We start from the raw sequence: 13,800 nt of genomic DNA on the forward strand, positions 1-13,800 counted from the left end.
GGGTAAAAGACCCTGATGGGAGTTATTTACAAGCCTCTGAACAGTTGCCAAAATGTGGGCTACAAATTACAATGGGAGATAAAAATGTCATGTAAAAAGAACAATGTTTTAATAGTCATGGGGGATTTCCAAAATGCAGGTAGATTGGGAAAATCAGGTTGACATAAGATCCCAAGAGGGGGAATTTGTAGAATGCCTATGAAATGACTTTTTAGAGCAGATTGTGCATGAGCTCAAGAGAGGAATGGCAATTCTGGATTGGGTGTAATGTAATGATTCAGATTTGATTAGAGAACTTAAGGTAAAGGAACCCATAGGAGGCAGTGATCATATGAAATAATTCACTGCAGTTTGTGAAGGAGAAGCTAAATCAGTATTACAGTAGAGTAAAGGGAATTACAGAGGCAGTGGGACGACTGGGCTGTTCAAAGCTGATTAGACAGGGACATCAGCAGGGATGATGGCAGGACATCAATGGCTGCAGTTTCTGGGAGCCATTAGGAAAGCACAGGAAACATACATCCCAAAGATGAAGTACTCTAAAGGCAGGGTGACACAAGATTGGCTGACAAGAAAAATCAAAGCCAAAGAGAGGGCATATAATAGAGCAAAAAAAAAGTGGGAAGTTGAAGGATTGGGAAACTTTTAAAAACCAACAGAAGGCAATTAAAAAAGTCATAAAGATGGAATATGGAGGTAAGCTAGCCAATAATATTAGAAGATACTAAGTTTCTTCAGATATATAAAGAATAAAAGTGAGACGAGTGGATATCGGAGCACTGGAAAATGATGCGGGAGAGGTAGTAAAGAGGGACAAAGAAATGGATGAACCTAATAAATATTTTGGGTCAACCTTCACTGTGGAAGACACTAGCAGTATGCCAGAAATTTGAGAGTGTCATGGGGCAGAAGTGAGTGCAGTTGCTTTTACTACAAAGAAGTTACTTGGGAAAGTGAAAGGTCTGAAGGTAGGTACGGCAACTGGACCAGATGGTCTACACCCCCAGGTTCCAAAAGAGGTAGCTGAAGAGGCATTAGTAATGTTCTTTCAAGAATCTCTAGATTCTGGAATGGTTTTGGAGAACTGGAAAATTGCAAATGTCACTCCACTCCAAGGAAGGATGGAGGCAGAAGAAAGGAAATTATAGGCCATTTAGTCTGACTTCAGTGGTTGGAATGATGTTGGAGTTCATTAGTAAAGATGAGGTTTTGGAGTGTTTAGAGGTGCATGATAAAGTAGGCCAAAGCATGGTTTCCTGAAGGGAAATCTTGCCTGATAAATGTGCTGGAATTCTTTAAAGAAAAAACAGACAGAATAGACAAATGAGAGTCAGTGGATGATTATTTGGATTTTCAAAAGGCCTTTGAGAATTTGCTGCACATGGGCCTGCTTAACAAGATAAATCCATGCATTTACAAGAAAGATATTAGCATAGATTGAAGATTGGCTGACTGGCAGGAGGCAAAGAGTGGGAATAAAGGGGCCTTTTCTGGCTGTGTGGGCATGTGGCCAAGTGGTTAAGGCACTGGACTAGCGACCTGAAGGTCGTGAGTTCGAGCCCCAGCTGAGGCTACGTGTGTTGTGTCCTTGAGCAACACACTTAATCACACATTGCTCTGCGACGACACTGGTGCCAAGCTGTAATGCCCTTCCCTTGGACAACATTGGTGTCGTGGAGAGGGGAGACTTGCAGCATGGTCAACTGCTGGTCTTCCATACAACCTTGCCCAGGCCTGCGCGCTGGAGAGTGAAGACTTTCCAGGTGCAGATCCATGGTCTTGCAAGACTAACGGATTCCTTTACTTTCTGGTTGGATGCCAGTGACAAGTGGTGCTCAGCAAGGGTTGGTGTTGGGACCAATTCTTTTTACGTTATATGTCAAAGATTTGGATGAAGGGACTGATAGCTTTGTGGCCACATCTGCAGACCGTATGAAGATAGGTGGAGTGGCAGGTAGTGTTGGGGAAGCAGAGTGTCTGCGGAAAGACTTGGACAGATTGAGAATATGGGCAAAGGAGTGGCAAATGGAATATAGTGTCGTGAAGTGCATAGTCATGCACTTCGGTAGAAGGAATAAAAACATAGCCTATTTTCTGAACATGGGAGCAAATTCAAAAATCAGAGAAGCAAAGGGACTTGGGATTCCCCTAAAGTTAACTTGCAGGTTTAGTCGGTGGTAAGGAAGGCAAATTCAATGTTAGAATTTGTTTCAAGCGGATTAGAGTATAAGTGCAAGGATATAATGCTGAGGCTTTGTACTGTAAGTGATTGGTCAGACTGAACTTGAAGTATTATAAGCAGTTTTGGGCACCCTATCTAAGGAAAGATGTGCTGGTGTTGCAGAGTGTCCAAAGGGGATTCATGAGAATGATGTTGGGGAGGAAAAGTTTAATGCATGAGGAGTATTTGACAGCTCTGGGCCTGTACTCACTGGAGTTTAAAGAATGAGAGGGATCTCATGGAAAGCTGTTAAATATTGAAGGGCCTGGATAAAGTGGATGTGGATAGGGTATTTCCTTTAGTGGGTGAATCTACAACCAGAGAGCACAGCCTCAGAATAGAGGGACGTTCATTTAAAAGACAGAAGGGGGAATTTCTTTAGTCAGAGGGTAGTGAATTTGTGGAATTTATTGCCACAGATGGGCCAAGTCATTGAGTATATTAAAAGTTGAATTTGATAGGTTCTTGATTAGTCAGGGTGTCAAAGGTTACAGGGAGGAGTGGGAGAATGAGGTTGAAAGACTTGATGGAATGGCGGAGCGAATTCAATGGGTTGAATAGCCTAATTAAGCACCTGTGTCTTATGGTCATATAATTACCATCTCTTAAACATCAAGCTTTAATATCTGAAATTCTATCTTGGGAATCTGTCAATGTAATTCCCTTCATTTAGAACTGGAATTTGTTCTTTATTGTCACATATACCAAAATACAGTGAAAAGTGTGTCATATTATCTGTTCATACATAAAAATCATCACACAGTGAAGTAGATCAAGGTAAAACAACAACAGGATGCAAAATAAAGCTTAATGGCTCCAGAAATCAGAATTACATATGTCCTATCTATCATTTTAATAATTGGACTTTAAAAATTAACAACATCAATTGATGTTTGATTGTGAAGGAGTTAATTCTGTATATGCAACGTAGGTTTGTTTTCACTTTATCTAAACAAAAATTTTTTAAGTGGTGCCCCTTTTTTGCCAAGCACCCTACCATCAACACCCTAGGGTTTGTTTGCGATTGTAAATGCATTGAATTCTATTTCCTTACATTGTAAAAATGATTACACTTGCATTTACTTCACGTGCTGTGGGACATCCTGAGGATGTGAAAGGAATCATAGATATAAAATTGTTGTTCCTTTCCTTGTTTACATTTCACATTCACAATATCGCATAAACTTAGTCGGAAGATTACTACCTCCTGATGAAATCGACTATGACAATGACAGATTCACAAGAACCTGAAGTTTTGTATGACTGCTGCTACACAAACAGTATTACTTTAATCATAAACATAACCAGTTTGGATATTAAATCTCAAATGGTCCAAATTTGTTTTAATTCTGCAATTGAAATACTCTAAATCAAATTAATCTGTTCGGTAAATTATCCTTATATTCACAACCAAGTAGTAGAATCAAATGCTGTATTATTACCAAGAGCCGAAATAAAGCACTTTGAGTACAATAATGTAATGCCCTGGTTCATATTTTTACTGTTATGCTGTATGTATTTCATTTTGGCAGTTCTGTAAGAGCAGCTTGTTTGGGTTATTGTTGAAGATAAGAGATGAGAAATGTGTGCCTTCCAATTAGGATGGTTGAAATAAGGGGCGGTTTGTCTGGTGAGGGACATTAAGGTTGGGTTTGGGCTTTTGTTCGGCAGGAGGTGAAGAGAGAAGATGCTGGGGAGAACCAGTTGTAGCATAGATCTGGTGGGAGACCCGATTTGAGATGGATTGTGAGCAACATTCGTAAGGTGATGTCACAGTGCGTGAGTGCCAGAGAAGTTCAAGATGAGCTTCACCTTGTGCATATTTGACTGTTTAATTAGATTGGGCCCTTTTCTTTTTGTTATTCTTTACTAACCTTTTAGTTAAGTTAAGACTCATAAATATAATTCCTTTAATCGTATGCATGTACTGTCTGTTATTTCATGGCACTGATTTGTAACAGGGTAACAAATGACACAGTTTCCACACAAACCGGGGTTAGCGGTGGGATCGAGCAGTCTCAATCTCACAAATTTGGCGAGACTTGAGAGTGTCTTTCCTAGACTTACGCAGCCCAGGAAACCAGGGTGTTTCAATAAGAAATTTAAAAAACTGCAACTGCAGGAAAACTGAAATAAAAGTTCAAAATAATGGACGAACTCAAAACATTAGGCACTATCAATGGAAAGAGAAATAAAGCTTAATGTATTATATTAAGGACCTTAGAACTGGCAAAGGGAGAAAGGAAATGTTTGAAGTTTCAGTGACAGTGGGAGTGGAAAGGATATGAAATATCCTTTATAGGATGAGGCCAGCATTCCTACTCGGATAAACTCGGTTTAAATCTTCTGGATTATAGGCTAATAGAGAAAATTGAAGTAAGGATTGTTAAAACTGTGAGATACAAAACTGTAAGAATGCCTAGTATGTCAGGCCATTCTAGTACAGAGATACAGAGAGAACAAGTAAGCCAATAATACAGATGTATTAGAAGTGGGCAGTTCTCATTACAGACAGACAGAGTGAGCTACCGGGAGTTGCAGAATTTGATATTGAGGTCTGAAGGCTGTAATATGCCTAGAAGGGGGTTAAGGTACCATTCTTTAAATTTACAATGATTTCTTGTTACAATAATGCAGGAACCCATCGAAAGATTGCAGTGGGAATGAGACAAAAAATTAAAGGATTAGCTGACAGAAAAATTCATCAACTAAACTGCATTGCAAATCAGTGATCCGAACAGTTTCAAGCTGTGCTGTGACTTAGCCTTCCTGTTTCCAGAGAGCTTTTATTTCAGTTTTCTACTATCTGTGGTGTTTTAATAAATTTATTTTAATTTTGAGCATACTATTTTCTTGATAAGTTACAAGTATAATATGACCATTGAAGTACAGAAGGAAAGGAAAAATTCTTAAAATTTGACTTGTGCTTCAGTTATAAGTTAGCAGAGGTCTCAATTTTGGGGAGCTACTGTATGTCTCAGTGTGCCACAGTAGCGTAGCTGTTAGTGCAACACTATTACAGCTCAGGGTATCAGTGTCACAACATGTGCTGGCAATATCAGAACCCAAGTGCAGAGGAAAGACAGGCGCTGAAGTTGTGATGGTGCCATGAGTTTATAATTCAAAAAATATCAGTGACTTGGCTGAGCGACACAGTGAGAAGTAACATCCTCAAAAGTAGGACCCTGCTATTAGAGCTAATCGGGCATCTGCTACGAGTAACACGGAATCCCTGAGCCTATCAAAGTAAACTTTACAAGTTTAAGCAGAAGGCACTAGGAGGCGCCGTTATAAAGAACAAGTCGCTCGGGAGAAAAAACTAAATGATTTATGACTCTCGTTAAACAACAATTAACCAACTCAGGTGCTCTAAAACTTCGGAGCCTAACGCTCTCTGGTGCCCTGCAAAGGCCCAAAGAGCTCATCACAGTCAGAGTTCAGAGTTCAGTTCCAGTGCTGCCTGTGAGAAATTTGTACATTTTACTTGTGACCCTGTGGGCTTCCTTCAGGTGCTCCAGTTTCCTTTCACAGTTCAAAGGCATCCTGGTTAGTAGGTTAATTGGTCATTGTAAATTGTGTGACTAGGCTCGTGTTTAATAGGTGGGTTACTGGGCGGAATGGCTTATTTGGCCAGAAAGGCCCATTCCACGCTGTATTTTTAAATAACTAAAATATAATAAGTGCAATTGCATATTGCTAATGAATTAGTTATGCATACAGATATAAATCTATGTGTGCAATTTATGATGAGTGATGTTCAGACAGATATTTTCTGAATCTATTAGGCATAGCTCATTTTATGGAGTAAATAAACAGAGACAATATAGATGTCATTGTACATTTACAAGCATTTTTTGTAACTTATCACAAATATTATAAGAATATAGTACACTTAACCACACAGCCATAGGTGTGAATGCAGAACATAATACTGAGATGAAATGTTGAATTTCCAGCAGCAATTCTCCAGATCATTCAATGTAACTTCAGTGTAAAGTCTTTGAAAGCATAAATGCAGAAGTAAACCCAAGGCCTTCTGCATATTAATTAAACAGAAAAAAAAATTGGCTATTTTGGAAGGAAAGGTTGTGGGTTTTTTAGAAGATAAAACTTGTATTGATGCAACTAAAAATATGTTTACCTTATGCAAACGCTTACATTCACATCAATCAATTCCAGCCATTTGACAACTGGATTAGTTTAGTAACGTTTTTCTCAAGTGGCTAAGGACAACCTTGCTACATTAATGATGCTGCATTAATGAAAATTATTACTGTTGCAGCTACAGTCTTCGGGTGAATGATTAATTGTTATATTTAATTGCATGACTGCACAGACACATTTGTTCAAGCCAGACTAACAGACCTTCAACATCTGATGATGTAAAAGATCCCTTGGGATCACTCTGAAGAGGTGTGAAGTGAAGTTAGCCACACTTGCTGGTTAATCTTCATTGCTCACTCAAGTTCACTAAAACAGTTTACCTGGCCATTATCACATTGTCTGCTTTGTCCCCTACAAAACAATAGTTCTCTATAATCCATCAGAAGTACCACGGGCTGGAGGAGAGACCAGTCTTCAGCCCTCCTCCTCTTCATGGACACCCCGCTCTGGTCTTCTGCCTGCTCTGGATCTCTTTATTGCTAACAGCCAACGGGACATCAACCATCTAGACTTCACCACACCCTGTTCCAATTCCAACCTCACTCCTTCTGGACGCTCTGCTCTCCACTCCCTCCGCACCAATCCTAACCTTACTATAAAACCCGCTGATAAGCGGGGTGCTGTAGTAGTCTGGCGTATTGATCTCTACCTTGCCGAGGCACAGCGTCAACTCACGGATACCTCCTCTTATTTACCCCTCGATCATGACCCCCTTAAGGAGCACCAGGCCATTGTCTCCCACACCATCACCAAACTTATCAGCTCTGGGGATCTCCCATCCACTGCCACCAACCTTACAGTTCCGACGCACCGCACTTCCCATTTCTACCTCCTACCTAAGATCCACAAACCTGCCTGTCCAGGTAGACCCATTGTCTCAGCTTGCTCCTGCCCCACCAAACTCATTTCTGCATACCTCGACACTGTTTTATTCCTCCTTGTTCAATCCCTTCCCACCTATGTTCGTGACACTTCTCACGCTCTGAATTTTTTCAATGATTTTAAGTTCCCTAGCCCCCACCGCTTTATTTTCACCATGGATGTCCAGTCCCTATATACCTCCATCCCACACCAGGAAGATCTCAAAGCTCTCCGCTTCTTTTTGGAATCCAGTCCTAACCAGTTCCCCTCTACCACCACTCTCCTCCGTCTAGCGGAATTAGTCCTTACTCTTATTACTTTCTCCTTTGGCTCCTCCCACTTCCTCCAAACTAAAGGTGTAGCCATAAGCACCCGTATGGGTCCCAGCTGTGCCTGCCTTTTGGTTGGCTTTGTGGAACAATCCGTGTTCCAAGCCTATTCTGGTATCTGTCCCCCACTTTTCCTTCGTTGCATCGACGACTGCATTGGCGCTGCTTCCTGCACGCATGCTGAGCTCATTGACTTCATTAACTTTGCCTCCAACTTTCACCCTGCCCTCAAATTTACCTGGTCCATTTCCGACACCTCCCTCCCCTTTCTTGATCTTTCTGTCTCTATCTCTAGAGACAGCTTATCTACTGAAGTCTACTATAAGCCTACGGACTCTCACAGCTACCTGGACTATTCCTCTTCCCACCCTGTCTCTTGCAAAAATGCTATCCCCTTCTCGCAATTCCTCTGTCTCTGCCCCAGCTGCTCTCAGGATGAGGCTTTTCATTCCAGGACGAAGGAGATGTCTTCCTTTTTTTAAAGAGAGGGGCTTCCCTTCCTCCACCATCAACTCTGCTCTCAAACGCATCTCTCCCATTTCACACACATCTGTTCTCACCCCAAACTCCTGCCACCCCACTAGGGATAGAGTTCCCCTTGTCCTCACCTACCACCCCACCAGCCTCGGGGTCCCACATATAATCCTCTGTAACGTCTGCCACCTCCAACAGGATCCCACCACCAAGCACATCTTTCCCTCTCCCCCCCCCTTTCTGCTTTCTGCAGGGATCGCCCCATATGTGACTCCCTTGTCCATTTGTCCCCCCATCCCTTCCCACCGATCTCCCTCCTGGCACTTATCCTTGTAAGCGGAACAAGTGCTATAGATGCCCTTACACTTCCTCCCTTACCAGCATTCAGGGCCCCAGACAATCCTTCCAGGTGAGGCGACACTTCACCTGTGAGTCGGCTGGTGTGATATACTGCGTCCGGTGCTCCCGGTATGGCCTTCTATATATTGGCGAGACTCGACGCAGGCTGAGAGACCGTTTCGGTGAACATCTATTCTCTGTGTGCCAGAGAAAGCAGGATCTCCCAGTGGCCACACATTTTAATTCCACGTCCTATTCCCATTCTGATATGTCTATCTACGGCCTCCTCTACTGTCAAGATGAAGCCACACTCAGGTTGGAGGAACAACACCCTAATATTCTGTCTGGGTAGCCTCCAAACTGATGGCATGAACATTGACTTCTCTAATTTCCATTAGTGCCCCTCCTCCCCTTCTTAACCCATCCTTTGTTTATGTATTTACTATTTTTTATTTTTTCCCTTTTTTCTCTCTCTTTTTTTCTCCCTCTGTCCCTCTCGCTATAACTCCTTGCCTGCTCTCCATCTTCCTCTGGTGCTCCCCTCCCCCCTTTCTTTCTCCCTAGGCCTCCCGTCCCATGATCCTCGCCTTTCTCCAGCCTTGTATCCCTTTTGCCAATCAACTTTCCAGCTCTTATTTCCATCCCTCCCCCTCCTGTCTTCTCCTATCATTTCAGATCCCCCCCTTCCCCTCCCCCTCCCCCTCCCATTTTCAAATCTCTTACTATCTCCTCTTTCAGTTAGTCCTGACGAAGGGTCTTGGCCCGAAATGTCGACTGTACCTCTCACTATAGATGCTGCCTGGCCTGCTGCGTTCCACCAGCATTTTGTGTGTGTTGCTTGAATTTCCAGCATCTGCAGATTTCCTCGTGTTTGCATTGTAGCTGTTAAATGCATTACTTTCTTTATAGATATGTATTAATCATCATCGAGTCATGGGAATTTACCACACAACAGAAGCCCACTCTGCTCACTGTATTGTATCCACACTAACCATAAACAACTATTGAATTTAATTCTGTTTGTTTAGCTCTCAGCACGCAGACCTCTCTGCTACAGCCCATCAAATACTTCTCACTGTGATGAGGATTTCTGCCTAAACCAATCTTTCAGAGAGTGAGTTCTAAACCCCACAATTTTCTGGGAGGGGAAAAAACAATTATCCTTTAGTTCCTCTATATATACATTTTAATCTAAGCTACAAGATATTCACAGAATCACAAAATGGTACGGCAAGGAGACTAGTTGGTCTTTTAAGTTCATACTGATTTTGTAAGAGCAAGCTAGCCAGTCCCACTCCCCATAAGTGCACATACTAACCTTTCAACAACTTATTCAGATCTCTTGAAGAGTTGTACTGCAGCCACAATACCTGGGAGTACATTAAGGATCCCAGCCACCTGCCATACAGAAAAAATTTCACCCTTGGTAGGTTTGATTTTTATCTTACCTATACGTTTATTGTATTATACACTATGATTAAATCTCCCCCAGCTTCCTCTGTGTAAAGAAAACAATGTAAGTCCAACTAATCTTTAACTAAACATCCTGCTCTAGGAAGACACTCATAAATCTTCCCTCTTTGTCAAAAAATGTCACCCCGAGCTTCCTGTTGCCCATCACTTTAATTCTTCACCTCACTTCCACTTTGACCTCTCTATCCTTAATTTTCGTTTCAAAGAAGCATCACATCTTCTGACTATTTACAACCATCTGGATAAGGATCTGAGCTCAATAAACTGCTGTTGCTATGTTTTATGGGGTCTTGTAAGATAGTAAGCTTTATTGTTTAATTATGGGCATACAGAGTAGGGACACCTAAGTGGAAGGAACATGATCGGACTGAAACCAGTAGAGAGTGACACACAAGTACTGGTGATGTTAGTTGAATGATGTGCCCATCAGAATCAGAATCAGGTTTAATATCACCAGTATATGTCGTGAAATTTGGCATAATTTAACGGCAGCAGTACAATGCAATACATGATAAATATAGAAAAAAAGAGTTACAGTAAGTGTGTGTGTATATATATATGTATGTATATTTAATAGTTAAAATTAAAAATAGTGGTGCAAAAACAGAAATAATTTTTAAAAGGTGAGATAATGTTCATGAGTTCAATGTCCATTTAGAAATCGGATGGCAGAGGGGAAGAAGCTGTTCCTGAATCATTGAGTGTGTAACTTTAGGCTTCTATACCTCCTTCCTGATAATAATAATGAGAAGAGAGCATGTCCTGGTGATGGGGGTCCTTAATAATGGACATTGGACGCCACCTTTCTGAGGCACTAGTCCTTGAAGATGCCTTGGATATACGAAGGCTAGTACCCATGATGGAGCTGACTGACTTTACAACTTTCTGTACCTTCTTACAATCGTGTGCAGTAGCACCCCATCCGCAATACCAGATGGTGATGCAGCCTGTCAGAATGCTCTCCACGGTACACCTGTAGAAGTTTTTGAATGTTTTAGGTGACAAACCAAATCTCCTCAAACTCCTAATGAAATATAGCTACTGTCTTGCCTTCTTCATCACTGCATGGATATGTTGGGTCCAGGTTCGATCCTCTGATATACTGACACCCAGGAAATTGATTCCTCTCTCCACTTCTGAATAGACCCAACAAGGTGTAGTGTGGCACATCTGACAGTGCTGCTGCCATACAGCTCTAGTCCTGGGTTTGATCCTGACCTCCAGTTCTGTCTGCTGTGTCTGTGACTAAGTCACTGGAGATCAAAACTAATGGTTGTAAAAGGTATTTACTCATTACGATAAGCAGGCCTTCTGGAGGACAGGCTCTCAGTAAAATCACCCTGACATTAAGTACAATCATATTTTATACTTTTAGGAAGAAGCAGAACAACAGGTGATTCAACACAACTTTAATCGTTACCTTGACAACATTTTCTCCAATACCCTCGAGGTAGACAAATTGTTCAATTGATTTGTAGATTATCAATAGGAGTAACAAGTCAACTCTAGAAATACAAACACTTTTGCTAGAAAAAAGTAGCTGGCATGGTTTACTAAAAGCTTTTGAGGACAGAAAGCCCAGTCACTCAGTGTTGTGAGGGTTGATTGTCAGGGTACCCAAGGCAAAATGTCTATAACCATGGTTGATGCGCTAAGGGGTAAATTAAGTTTGGTCTGGAAGCTTCATGGATTTTGGATCAAACGCAAAATAACTTAGATGAAGGTTTCTGAAGCCTGGCTGATGAAGGCCAATACTTATATGCAACAGACCATAATTCCATAAGATGTAGGAGCAGAATGAGGCCATCAAGTCTACACCACCAGTACATCATGACTGATCCATTTCCCTCTCAGCTCTAATCTCCTGCCTTCTTCCTGGATCCTTTCATACCCCAACTAATCAAGAATCTTTCAGCCTCTGGCTTAAATATACCCATTGACCTGGCCTCCACGACAGTCTGTAGAAATGCATTCCACAGATTCATCACTCTCTAGCTGAAGAAATTCCTCCTCATCTCTATTCTAAATGAACAACTCTCTATTCTGAGGCTGCGTATTCTGGTCTTAGACTCCCCCACCACAGGAAACATTCTCTCCACATCTACTCTATCAAGGCCTTTAAACATTCGTTAGGTTTCAATGAAATCCCACCAACCCCGCCCCCCCATTCTTCTGAATTCCATTGACTAGAGACCCAGAACCATCAAATGCTTCTCATATGATAAACCTTCTAATCCCAGAATCTTTTTCATGAACCTCCTTTCAACCTTCTCCAATGTCAGCACATCCTTTCTTAGATAAGGGGCCCAAAACTGCTCACAATACTACAAGCAGGACCTCACCAGTGCCTTATAAAGTCTCAACCTTAAATCCTTGCATTTATATTCTAGTTCTCTCGAAATGAGTGCTAACATTGCATTTGCCTTCCTCACCACTGATTCAACCTGCGAATTAACCTTTAGGGAGTCCTGCACAAGGATTCCCAAGTTCCTTTGCAGTTAAGATTTTTGAACTTTTTCTTCATTTAGAAAATAGTCAATGCTTTTATTTTGTCGAACAATGCATGACCGTATATTTCCTGACACTGTATTCCATCTGCCACTTCTTCGGCCATTCTTCTAATCTGTCTAAGTCCTCCTGTAACCTCTCGGCTTCCTCAGCACTACCTGCCCCTCCAATTATCTTTGTATCATTCACTAACTTGACCACAAAGTCATCGATTCTGTCATGCAAATCATTAACATATAATGTAGAAAGCAGTGGTCCCAAAACAGATCTCTGTTGAACACCACTATTCACCGGTAGCCTACCGGAAAAGGCTCCCTTTATTCCCACTCTTTGTCCCCTACCAATCAGCCACTGCTTTATCCATGCTAGTACCTTTCCTGTAATACCATGGGCTCTTAACTTGTTAGGCATTTTCATGTGTAACACCTTGTCAAAGGTCTTCCCAAAACTCAAGTACATGTCGAAGGGTCTCAGCCTGAAACGTCGCCTGTACCTCTTCCTAGAGATGCTGCCTGGCCTGCTGCGTTCACCAGCAACTTTGATGTGTGTTGCTAGGAAAACAGGACCTGGATGAGGAACAAGGAACTTGGAACCTGGACAAGGACTCCGTGCCAGAGACTGGACAGGGACCCAGAACCTGTGTCTTGACTTGGGCTCGGACCCCAGATCTAGGCAAGGACAAGACATGGTTACAGGACTGGACGTGGCTAGGCTACAGGTCTGGATGTGGCTACAGGACTGGACATGGAACTCCTGCACAGGACAAGAACACAAAGCCGTGGCTTGGACTAGATGAAATACTTGGATGTGGCTTGGACTAGATGAGATACTCCTAGGTTGGGCGAGGTATAAGGACAGGATGACACCCCGAAGCCTTGACTTGGTCTTGGGAGACAGGAACGCAGAACACAGAGCCCTAGTCATGGGAGACAGGAATGCAGAACACAGAGCCTTGGTAATCTTGGGAGACAGGAACGCAGAACACAGAACCTTGGTCTTGGGAGACAGGAATGCAGAACACAGAGCCTTGGTAATCTTGGGAGACAGGAACGCAGAACATAGAACCTTGGTCTTGGGAGACAGGAACATTGGAGCCTTGGACGAGGACTGGACACTCGGAACCTTGGTCTAGAGCATGGGAACACGGAGCCTTGGACTTGAGAGACAGGGACATGGAACACAGAGCCGGTATCCGTCCTTGGGAACAGAACGTAGGGCCGGGACTCATACTCAGAACACAGAGCCGGGAATCCCTCTTGGGGACAGGACGTAGGGCCGGGACTCATACACAGAATGCTGAACACGACGAGATGGTACCCAACACAAGGTAGTGGCAAACGGCTAGACCTACCTAGCGAAAGCATGGACACAGAGGCGGTTCCAAACACAAGGTAGCGGCAAATAGCCGGACTGACCTAGCGAAGGCATGGA

At 42.5% G+C, this 13,800-nt stretch overlaps 1 protein-coding gene across 3 annotated transcripts in view; it reads right to left on the reverse strand.

Moving 5' to 3' along the window:
- sdr42e1 (short chain dehydrogenase/reductase family 42E, member 1) overlaps positions 1–13,800 on the reverse strand; it is a 71,488-nt gene that overhangs the window by 45,514 nt on the left and 12,174 nt on the right. Inside the window, exon 3 of one of the 3 annotated variants that reach the window (XM_063067135.1) lies at positions 9,707–9,786. The exons of the other annotated variants lie outside the window; for them this stretch is intronic. The gene's annotated coding sequence lies outside the window, so the exon portion shown is untranslated. The remainder of the gene's footprint in view (positions 1–9,706; positions 9,787–13,800) is intronic. 3 annotated transcript variants of the gene reach the window in all.

This window comes from Mobula hypostoma, chromosome 14 (assembly GCF_963921235.1).
Source record: "Mobula hypostoma chromosome 14, sMobHyp1.1, whole genome shotgun sequence".
NCBI classification, from domain to species: domain Eukaryota; kingdom Metazoa; phylum Chordata; class Chondrichthyes; order Myliobatiformes; family Myliobatidae; genus Mobula; species Mobula hypostoma.